This window comes from Bubalus bubalis, chromosome 4, assembly GCF_019923935.1.
Source record: "Bubalus bubalis isolate 160015118507 breed Murrah chromosome 4, NDDB_SH_1, whole genome shotgun sequence".
Lineage (NCBI taxonomy): Eukaryota > Metazoa > Chordata > Mammalia > Artiodactyla > Bovidae > Bubalus > Bubalus bubalis.
In genome coordinates this window covers 76199648-76211298 of record NC_059160.1, presented here as the reverse complement: position 1 = coordinate 76211298, position 11651 = coordinate 76199648, and the positions used below count along the sequence as shown (strand labels likewise).

The window sequence follows — 11651 nt, the reverse complement described above, 5'->3', positions numbered from 1 at the left end:
ATTCTCATCAACAGTACATGAGAGTTTCAATTTCTTCACTCCTTTGCAAATCCTTGTTATTGCCTGATTTTTTATTACAGTGATTCTAGTGATTATGAACTGATACATCATTTTGGTTCTGATTTCCCTAATGATAAATGATTAATATATATTACCCCAAAAAGCACACCTTTTCATGTGCTTATTGGCCATCTTTATTTCTTCTTTAGAGAAATGCCTATTCAAATATTTTTCCCAATTTTTAATTGGTGTCTTTTTCAGATATATAGTTCACAAGTATTTTCTCCCAGAAAAGAGTTGTCTTTTTATTTTCTTGATAGTGTCCTTTAAAGTATAAACGTTTTTAATGATACAGTCCAATTGATCTATTTTTTTTTCTTTAGTTAGTTAAGCTTTAGGTGTCATATTCCTAAGTATTTCAATCTTTTTGATGCTATTATAAATGGAATTGTTTTCTTAATTTTATTTTCAGTTCATCACTAGTATATCGAAATATAACTGATTTTTGTATATTGATCTTGTGTCTTGCAGCCTTGCTAAACTCATTTATTAGCTCTAATACCGTGTGTATATGTGTATTTCTTAGGATTTTCTAGGTACGAGAACATGTTATCTGCAAATAGAGGTAGATTTACCTCTTCCTTTCTCATCTAGATGCCTTTTCTTTCATTTTCTTACCTAACTGCCTCAGCTAGAATCTCCAGTAGTACAATGTTGAACGGATATGGTGAAAGCAAGCATCATTGTTTTGTTTGTGATCTTACAGGGAAAGCATCCAGTCTTTCACAATGATGTATGATATTAACTGTGGGTTTTTCATAAATGCCCTTTATCAGGTTGAGGAAGTTTCTTTAAATCCCTAGTTTGCTGAAAGTTTTTATCTTAGGAAGGTATTGTATTTTGTCAAATGCTCTTTCTGCATCTATAGAGATGATCATATGTGGCTTTTGTCTTTTATTCTATTAATATGGTGTATATATTAGTTGGCTAGGGCTGCCATAACAAATTACCATGGACTGAGTGACTTAAAAAACAGAAATTTTTCTCATACTTCTGGAGGCTAGACACCTGAGATCAAGCTGTTGACAGGGTTGGTTTCTTCTGAGGCCTTTCTCCCTCCCTGGCTTGCAGATGGCCATCTTCTCCCTGTGTCTTCCCATGTCTTCCGAATCTCTTTTTACAAGAATCCAGTCATATTGGATTAGGACCCGCCCTAATGAACTCATTTTAATTTAATTACCCCATTCAAAGACCTGATCTCCAAATACAGTCACATACATGAAGTCCTAGGGGTTAAGACTTCAATATATGAACTTTGAGTTCATATACCATTTAGCCCATAACAGTGTATTTCACAGACTGTTTTATGGAGGAGGGGGTTAAGGTTTTTTTCTTTCTTTAAACAGCCTGGTCCCTGATGGGGGCCTCTCCATCTTCCCTCTCCAGTTTGGCTACAGTTCTGAACATTGCTGGATTTTGAGCAGCTCCACCTAGAACACCAAGGTTGCACCACTTGGAATCTTTGGGGGAGCTCCCTGTGCTCCATAACCCAGCTCTGATGGAATCACCAGCTTCTGCTTTTCCCCTCACACATCCCTAGCAGCCTCTGGTCCCAGCCCTTGATGAGCTGGCCTGTGCCCAGAGAGAAGACAAATGGTTGGTTCCGGGGCAGGGTGCTGTTAAACGCCGTTCCATCTTCTAGCTTTCCCTTGCAGTACCTGTGCAGGATGTACCTTTTGCACTATTTGATGAGACAGTGGTCTACTCGTTTCTTGACTCTGATCTGCAGCTTCTGGGGAGGCCACCTCAGCCAGGATATGGCCCCCCTTTGCTCACCACCTGCCCTTCCGACCCTCCCAGTCCCCAGCTTTGCTCGTCAATTCCCACCCATCCCCTTCTGCAAAGTCCAGACCCTATCTGGCTACAGAGCGGCTGCCCCAACCAGGAGTTGGGGGGACCCCCATTCACACCACATCCAGTTCCTTCCCGCCTAGTACACCCACATATCTGTGGCTGTTGCAGGGGATCAGCCCCAAGGCACCCACGTGTCTTCACTAGGTGGTTCCAGGGAGCCCCAGTCCTCCAGGGGTACACTCCAGGCTGGCCCTGTGCCTCCTCCTCAATCGCTGCCCCAACTTTGCACCCTCTGGGGCCTGCGAGACACCCAGACTGGTCCCCTGTTGGCCACAGATTGATTTTTATATGCTGAGCCAACTTTGTATTCCTGGAATAAATTCCACTTGATCATGAGATCACTTAATTCTTTCTATATGTTGCTGGATTTAGTTTGCTAGTATTTTGTTGAGGATTTCTATAAGCAGCTACTAACAATATTATGGTCTTTATTCCCACCATTCAAAGTATATTTATATGTGCTATTTCACTTAATTGCATGAGGTGAGTAGTCCAGTCATATTCACACTAAAGTAAACTGAGGCTCAGGAAAGTGAAGTGATTTTCCCCTAATTGTAAATTTGCAGTAGTACTTAGTACACATTGAAACCACAACTACAGATGAGAAGAACATTAGGGAGATGAAAGAAAGGAGGATTTGGTGATAACAAAGAGAAATTTTGTTCGGCTAGAAGTTTACGGGGTCAGTTTGAATGGCATCCATGATCTCGATGACATAAGAATTGAGGTCATCTGCTGATGTGCACAATAAGAGTAAATAGACTTGTGGTTTCAATTCATGCATATTATTAAACCAAGTAGGGGTGACAATTCTCATTAATTTCGAGATCATGATTTGGCCAGATAAACTGGAAGGGGAATAAACCAAAAAATTGATGATAGGGCTTTGACTGTATCAGTATCAGTGTATACTGCAACTTAGATTCCTTCTTTCTTGAGAAACTTCTCTCCAAGTAAACTATCAACTCATACCCTCCCCTCTAAGCCTTAGTGGAGCTATACAGTGATGTACCATGACTCCTCAGTCAATGGATACTGAGTTCAAATTCTACCTCTGGCCCCAGTGGATTGTGTGACTTTGCAAGTCATTTAATATATGCAAGACTTTCAGTTCAGCTCAGTTGCTCAGTAATATCTGACTCTTTGAGACTCCATGGACTGCAGCACACCAGGCTTCCCTGTCCATCACCAACTCCCAGAGCTTACTTAAACTCATGTCCATCGAATTGGTGATGCCATCCAACCATCTTATCCTCTGTCATCCCCTTCTCCTCCTACCTTCACTCTTTGCCAGCATCAGGATCTTTTCCAAGTAGTCAGCTCTCCGCATCAGGTGGTCAAAGTATTGGAGCCTCAGCTTCAGCATCAGTCCTTCCAATGAATATTCAGGACTGATTTCCTTTAGGATGGACTAGTTTGATCTTCTTGCTGTCCAAGGGACTCTCAAGAGACTTCTTCAACACCACAGTTCAAAAGCGTCAATTCTTCAGTGCTCAGCTTGCTTTATACATCCATATAGGACTACTGGAAAAATCATAGCTTTGACTAGACGGACCTTTGTTGGCAAAGTAATGTCTCTGCTTTTTAATATGCTGTCTAGGTTGGTCATAGCTTTTCTTCCAAGGAGCGTCTTTTAATTTCATGGCTGCAGTCACCATCTGCAGTGATTTTGGAGCCTAAAAAATTAAAGTCTGTCACTGTTTCCATTGTTTCCCCATCTATTTGTCATGAAGTGATGGGACCGGATGCCATGATCTTCTTTTTTTGAATGTTGTGTTTTAAGCCAGTTTTTCTCTTTCACCAAATGAGGGAATTGAATTAGATGTTTTCTAAGCTACCTTTCCAGTTTTAGGACTCTATTAATTTAGTGAATAAGCAGAGTGGTGATTCAGTTGACTAAAAATTTTCAAACAGCATGGATGAGGAATTCACTAGGGGTAGATAAGGAATTACTGAAGAGCAATGAAGCCTGGTGGAGAACAGGGAGCAGGTAAGCTAGGGAGGGTAGAAAGTGAAAGTGAGAAAGTAAACATATTGGGGTGGGGGAGGCTACCCGGAGTTAGGGATGTCATGGGGCATATTACACAGGCTACTGGAATCTAGGTAGTTAAGTCATTAAAAACTGTTTTAATTAAATATAACTAAAGAAGGACTTCCCTGGTGGTCCAATGGCTAAGACTCCATGCTCTCAATGCAGGAGGACTGGGTTCAATCCCTGGTCAGGGAATTAGATTCCACAGGCCACAACTAAGAGTTTGCATGCTGCAATTAAGATCCAGTGAGCCAAATAAATTAAATAAATAAATACATTTTAAATATAACTAAAGAAATTAAAAATCCAGATCAGAGAGTCCAGGCTGGGACAGAAGACAGATAAACCCCACTACCTATTTTTACATCAGGATCACAATATTATTTATCTCATTTACTGGATGATGTAGTGAAGAGCAAGGACCTTACCCATAAGCTCCTTCAGCAAAGTTCCAGAAGCCCTGCCCCAAGAGCTTCTTGCTTCATTCACAGGTCACATTTCATTTCTCTGAATGTCACATGACACTTCATAATAATCTGGTTCATAGAAAGCAATGTTCTGATAATGAAAAAATAATGGTTTCTGTATAGCAGAAAGTAACACAACATTGTAAATCAACCATACTCCAATAAAAATGTAAAAAACACATCAATTTTTCCTTTTCATACAAGTTTTGAACTACTTTAAAATTCTCTTTAATGCAAATAAAATGCACTCTTATTGTAAAAAATTCTAACATGCACACACATAATGTAGATAGTGACAATCCCATTCCTTTTCCTATTGTCTCCTCCAAGTCAAGCTTTCTCTCTATACACTAATGTAATATTATTTACAAAAAATGGAATCATGAACACTGTTTTGCAAATTGTCTTTTTGTTTTCTTTTTTCTTTTAAATTACTTAATTTAATTATTAATTTTAATTAGAGGTTAATTACTTTACAATATTGTGGCAGTTTTCGCCATACATCGACATGAATTTTTGCTAACCAACCCCTATAATCCAGGTATTTTTTCATGTCACAGAATATACATCTGCTTTATCCATTTTGACAGCTACAGGGGAGTCCATCATATCACAATATCATAATTTATGCCATTCCTATTGATGGGCATTTACCTTGTTTCCAATTTTTGGATATGTAAACAATACTGCAGTGAACATCCTTGTATATATTTGCATATTTGGGTAAATGTTTCTAAATAATACCTTCTTAAAACTAACTGCTTCAATAAAAAGTTAGGTGTACAAATGTAAATTTTAAAAGTAAGATTGCTGGCTCAAAGAGTATTTTAGTAGACAGTGCCAAATTATCCTCCAAAATGTTGAACCAATTTATAATCTCACCAGTGTACGAAAGCAGATGTTTCCTCACTCTCTAGCTAGCACTGGGCAGTCTTTTTGTTTTTTAAAAAAATCTTTCTCATCTTATATAGATGGAGATGTCAGATTTAGCAAGTAAAAAGTAGAATGTCTAGATAAATTTGAATTCAGATAAAAGATCAACCATCTTCATCTGTGAACTGGCTTCCACGTCTGGTCTCTCCTTTGGTATCATCAGTGATCGTCTTCTCTGATTATCAACACTTATTGTAGACATTTTTCTCATCCTAAATGGATGAGAAAACTTGCTATTTAAATTTACATATTCTTAAGACTTAGTGGGATCAAGGGAACTTCCCTGGCAGTCCAGCAATTAAAACTGTGCTTTTCAATGCAGGGGACTCAGGTTTGATTGCTGGTCTTGGAATAAAGATCCCATGCCACATGGTGCAGCCCCCGCCCCCCTCCCCCCACATCTAGTAGGACTTAGTGAGAGCAGGTATAAGTATAGGCCACTTTCACGTCCTCTTTAGTGCACTACCTGTTTTCATATTTGTTCCTTTTGCCAGTGGTTTATTTGTCTTCCTTAATGATTTCTAAGAATGTTTTTATCATTAAGGAATTAGACACATATATAACTGTTTTCCTTTTAACTATTTTTGTTTTATCCCCCATCTAGAAGTACTGTGTGTACCAGTTAATCAAGCCAAATCACTATGAACAAATGTGTGTGCTCAGCTCTGTCCAACTCTTTGAGACTCCATGGACTAGCCCGCCAGGCTCCTCTGTCCATGAGATTTCCCAGGCAAGAATACTGGAGTGGTTGCCATTTCCTCCTCCAGGGGATCTTCCTGACCCAGAGTCTTCTGTGTTTCCTACATTGGCAGGTGGATTCTTTACCACTGAGCCACCTGGGAAGTTATACTACTGTGACAGTTTCTCAAATCACTTGGATGTTTTGTATAAATACAAATTCCTACGTCTACAATGGGTTCTAGATGTAGTCAATCAAATTTCTGGGAATAAAACTTGGGACTCTGTACTTAAAAACCTCTGTTGGGGGGTTTCTTTCTATCTCCTTCTTTTCTTTTTCCCTTCTTCCTTACTTCCTACCCATCCTTCCAGACTTTTATTTAGAGATCAAGAGTAAAAAATTTTCGAGAATTATTAAAATTAAAATAGAGGCAAACATACAAACAATGTGATCAGAAGCTATATCTTTCTGAGAGAGTGCACTGTGATTAAAATGACTATTCTTTATCAGTTCTTGACTTTAGGGAGAAGAAGAAAAATTTTTTAACTTTTCCCCCCCTAACATTAAAGAAGTTCCTATTATTATGGAAAATTTTAAGCACTTATAAAAGTACAGAGAGTAATTCCCATATCCCATTGCCCAACCTCAGAAATGATCAACATATGGTCTATCTTGCTTTATCTATGTGCCCTATTCCCCTCTACCATCTCCCATTTCCCCAGATTCAAAGCACATCCCAAGAGATTCCTAAACTCATTTGAGATCCAGAACTTCAGGATTTCAGGTTTCCGATTGTGTTTTACAAGTTCTTTCCAGAAAAATATTTACTCATGTTTTTTCTAGCTAGTCCCTGTATAATCTCATTTTCTCTGGTTTCAACCTTAAGAATTTGAAGTCTACAACTTTTTTTTCTTTTTTTTAATCCAAAGACAAAAATCAGCTGGGAACATGTGGGGTAATGCTAAGGAGTAAGTACCTGAAATGTCCTCTACTAGAGATTTCAAATACCTCTTTGATATTCCATCAAACAGGACTTAACACCACAATTTTCTTAGATTTTCTTTAGTTCAGTTCAGTTCAGTCGCTCAGTTGTGTCCGACTGTTTGCAAGCCCATGAATTGCAGCACGCCAGGCCTCCCTGTCCATCACCAACTTCCGGAGTTCACCCAAACTCATGTCCATTGAGTCGGTGATGCCATCCAGCCATCTGTTCCTCTGTTGTCCCTTCTCCTCCTGCCCCCAATCCCTCCCAGCATCAGAGTCTTTTCCAATGAGTCAACTCTTTACATGAGGTGGCCAAAGTACTGGAGTTTCAGCTTTAGCATCAGTCCTTCCAAAGAAATCCCAGGACTGATCTCCTTCAGAATGGACTGGTTGGATCTCCTTGCAGTCCAAGGGACTCTCAAGAGTCTTTTCCAACACCACAGTTCAAAAGCATCAATTCTTCGGTGCTCAGCTTTCTTCACAGCCCAACTCTCACATCCATACATGACCACTGGAAAAACCATAGCCTTGACTAGACAGACCTTTGTTGGCAAAGTAATGTCTCTGCTTTTCAATATGCTATCAAGATTGGTCATAACTTTCCTTCCAAGGAGTAAGCGTCTTTTAATTTCATGGCTGCAACCACCATCTGCAGTGATTTTGGAGACCAAAAAAATAAAATCTGACACTGTTTCCACTGTTTCCCCATCTACTTCCCATGAAGTGATGGGACCAGATGGCATGATCTTCGTTTTCTGAATGTTGAGCTTTAAGCCACCTTTTTCACTCTCCTCTTTCACTTTCATCAAGAGGCTTTTTAGTTTCTCTTCACTTTCTGCCATGGGGGTGATGTCATCTGCATATCTGAGGTTATTGATATTTCTCCCAGCAATCTTGATTCCAGCTTGTGCTTCATCCAGCCCAGTGTTTCTCATGATGTACTCTGCATATAAGTTAAATAAGCAGGGTGACAATATACAGCCTTGACGTACTCCTTTTCCTATTTGGAATGAGTCTGTTGTTTCATGTCCAGTTCTAACTGTTGCTTCCTGACCTGCATACAGATTTCTCAAGAGGCAGGTCAGGTGGTCTGGTATTCCCATCTCTTTCAGAATTTTCCAGTTGATTGTGATCCACACAGTCAAAGGCTTTGGCATAGTCAAGAAAGCAGAAGTAGGTGTTTTTCTGTAACTCTCTTCCTTTTTCGATGATCCAGCAGATGTTGGCAATTTGATCTCTGGTTACTCTGCCTTTTCTAAAACCAGCTTGAACATCAGGAAGTTCACGGTTCATGTATTGCTGAAGACTGGCTTGGAGAATTTTGAGCATTACTTTACTAGTGTGTGAGATGAGTGCAATTGTGTGGTAGTTTGAGCATTCTTTGGCATTGCCTTTCTTTGGGATTGGAATGAAAACTGACCTTTTCCAGTCCTGTGGCCACTGCTGAGGTTTCCAAATTTGCTGGCATATTGAGTGCAGCACTTTCACAGCATCATCTTTAGGATTTGGAATAGCTCCACTGGAATTCCATCACCTCCACTAGCTTTGTTCGTAGTGATGCTTTCTAAGGTCCACTTGACTTCACATTCCAGGATGTCTGGCTCTAGGTGAGTGATCTCACCATAGTGATTATCTGGATTGTCAAGATTTTTTTTGTACAATTCTTCTGTGTATTCTTGCCACCTCTTCTTAATATCTTCTGCTTCTTTAGGTCCATACCATTTCTGTCCTTTATCAAGCCCATCTTTGCATGAAATGTTCCCTTGGTATCTCTAATTTTCTTGAAGAGAGTCTTTCCCAACAGATGGAGTCTTTCCCATCTGTTGTTTTCCTCTATTTCTTTGCATTGATCACTGAGGAAGGCTTTCTTATCTCTTTGCTATTCTTTGGAACTCTGCATTCAGATGCTTATATCCTTCCTTTTCTCCTTTGCTTTTCACTTTTCTTTTCACAGCTATTTGTAAGGCCTCCCCAGACAGCTATTTTGCTTTTTAGCATTTCTTTTCCAAAGGGATGGTCTTGATCCTTGTCTCCTGTACAATGTCACGAACCTCCATCCATGGTTCATCAGGCACTCTATCAGATCTAGTCCCTTAAATCTATTTCTCACTTCCATTGTATAATCCTAAGGGATTTTATTTAGGTCATACCTGAATGGTCTAGTGGTTTTCCCTACTTTCTTCAATTTCAGTCTGAATTTGGCAATAAGGAGTTCATGATCTGAGCCACAGTCAGCTCCCAGTCTTGTTTTTGCTGACTGTATAGAGCTTCTCCATCTTTGGCTGCAAAGAATACAATCAATCTGATTTCGGTGTTGACCATCTGGTGATGTCCATGTGTAGAGTCTTCTTTTTTGTTGTTGGATGAGGGTGTTTGTTATGACCAGTGCATTTTCTTGGCAAAACTCTATTAGCCTTTGCCCTGCTTCATTCCGTATTCCAAGGCCGAATTTGCCTGTTACCCCAGGTGTTTCTTGACTTCCTACTTTTGCATTCCAGTCTCCTATAATGAAAAAGACATCTTTTTTGGGTGTTAGTTCTAAAAGGTCTTGTAGGTCTTCATAGAACTGTCCAACTTCAGCTTCTTCAGTGTTACTGGTTGGGGCATAGACTTGGATTACTGTGATATTGAATGGTTTGCCTTGGAAATGAACAGAGATCAATCTGTCGTTTTTGAGATTCATCCAAGTACTGTATTTAGGACTCTCTTGTTGACCATGATGGCTATTCCATTTCTTCTAAGGGATTTCTTAGATTTTCTTACATGTTACTAATTTTAAACACCAGAATTTTCTTACCTGTTTCTTATCTCAGTTTCACATTCGTGCCACCTGATGTTCATAAAGTCTTAAATTACTCCATTTAGTAAAGAAAGGAGATTTGAGGAGTATTTAGGCATAAGCCTCAAACAATTAAAAATGCTGAGACTGAATATGAGAAGTATTATTGAGGCAGAAAGATGGTCTGAGTCTCATTGTTGAGTCAGCATCTAGCTACAGTCCCTTAATCTCCTACCTATAAAATATGGATAGCAGCGCCTACCACACTTCTTAGAACAATGAGACTTATACTTTGATCTTTAAAGAAGTGAGCTGCCTAATTAGATGAGTTTCCTTTAAGTATTCTTCATGTTTATCTCAATGAATTAATCTTTGGTGGGCTTCCCTGATACCTTGGTTGGTAAAGAATCTGCCTGCAAGGCAGGACACACCGGTTTGATTCCTGGGTTGGGAAGATCCCCTGGAGAAGGGATAGGCTACCCACTCCACTGTTTTGGGGCTTCCCTTGTGGCTAAGTTGGTAAAGAATCCACCTGCAATGCAGGAGACCTGGGTTTGATCCCTGGGTTGGGAATATCCCCTGGAGAAGGGAAAGGCTACCCACTCCAGTATTCCGGCCTGGAGAATTCCATAGACTGTATAGTCCATGGGGTCACAAAGAGTTGGACATGACTGAGTGACTTTCACTTTAATCTTTGGTAAATATTCTCTTCTATTTGTAGAAGAATGAGGAAGTAGAAATCAAGACATGGTAGAATATTTTTAAAGTTTTTATCATTCTAAACAGAATTTGCTACTTAAATGTTTAAAAAATATTTTGAAATAAAATTCACATAGTACTCACTGAAATCATTGTAAAAATGTACAATTGAGGATTTAATATATGCACAAGATTGTGCAATCATCATCACTAATTCCAGAAAACTTCATCATCCCAAATTGGAAATCCCCTTCACATCACCTGGCAACATCGAATCAACTGTTTTTTGTTTAACAAATTTGCCTACTCTGGACATTTCATATCAATGGAATCATAGAGTATGTGGCTTCTGTCTGGCTTCTTTCACTTGGCATATGTTTTCAAGATTCGTTCATTCTGTAGCACAATCAGTACTTATTTCCTTCTTCTGAATGAACACTATTCCATGGTTTAGATATACTATTTTTACTCATTCATTCATCAGTTAATGAATACATGTGTTGCTTCCTATTTGACTATCATAAAGAATTCTGCCATGAACACACATGTACATTCAAGTTTTCATGTTAATGTTTTCATTTCTCTTTGGTACACATCTAGGAGTGTAACTGCTGGGTCATTAGAGTAACCAATCTTAACTCCTTGAGATATAGCCAAACTATTTTTCAAAGTGGCTGCACCATTTTACATTACTGTCAGTGATGTATGAGTTTCATAATTTCTTCATATCCTCACCAACTTGCTTTTGGTTTTGTTTAAAATTATAGACATCCTGGTGGGTGTAAAATGGTCTCTTGTTGCGGTTTGGCTTTGCATTTACGTAATGACCAATGATGCTGGGCATCCCTTCATGTACTTACTGCTAAGTCGCTTCAGTCGTGTCCGACCCTGTGTGACCCCATAGACGGCAGCCCACCAGGCTCCGCCGTCCCTAGGATTCTCCAGGCAAGAACACTGGAGTGGGTTGCCATTTCCTTCTCCAATGCATGAAAGTGAAAAGTGAAAGTGAAGTCGCTCAGTCGTGTCCGACTCTTAGTGACCCCATGGACTGCAGCCTACCAGGTTCCTCTGTCCATGGGATTTTCCAGGCAAGAGTACTGGAGTGGGGTGCCATTGCCTTCTCTGCATGTACTTACTAGCCATTTGTATTTCTTTGGATAAATG

The 11651-nt window shown here is 39.5% G+C and overlaps 1 pseudogene; it reads right to left on the bottom strand.

Annotated features, from left to right (window-relative positions):
• Window positions 1–256: 256 nt before the first annotated feature.
• On the bottom strand, window positions 257–2617 carry LOC123333383 (annotated as a pseudogene).
• Between the last annotated feature and the right edge of the window lie 9034 nt (window positions 2618–11651).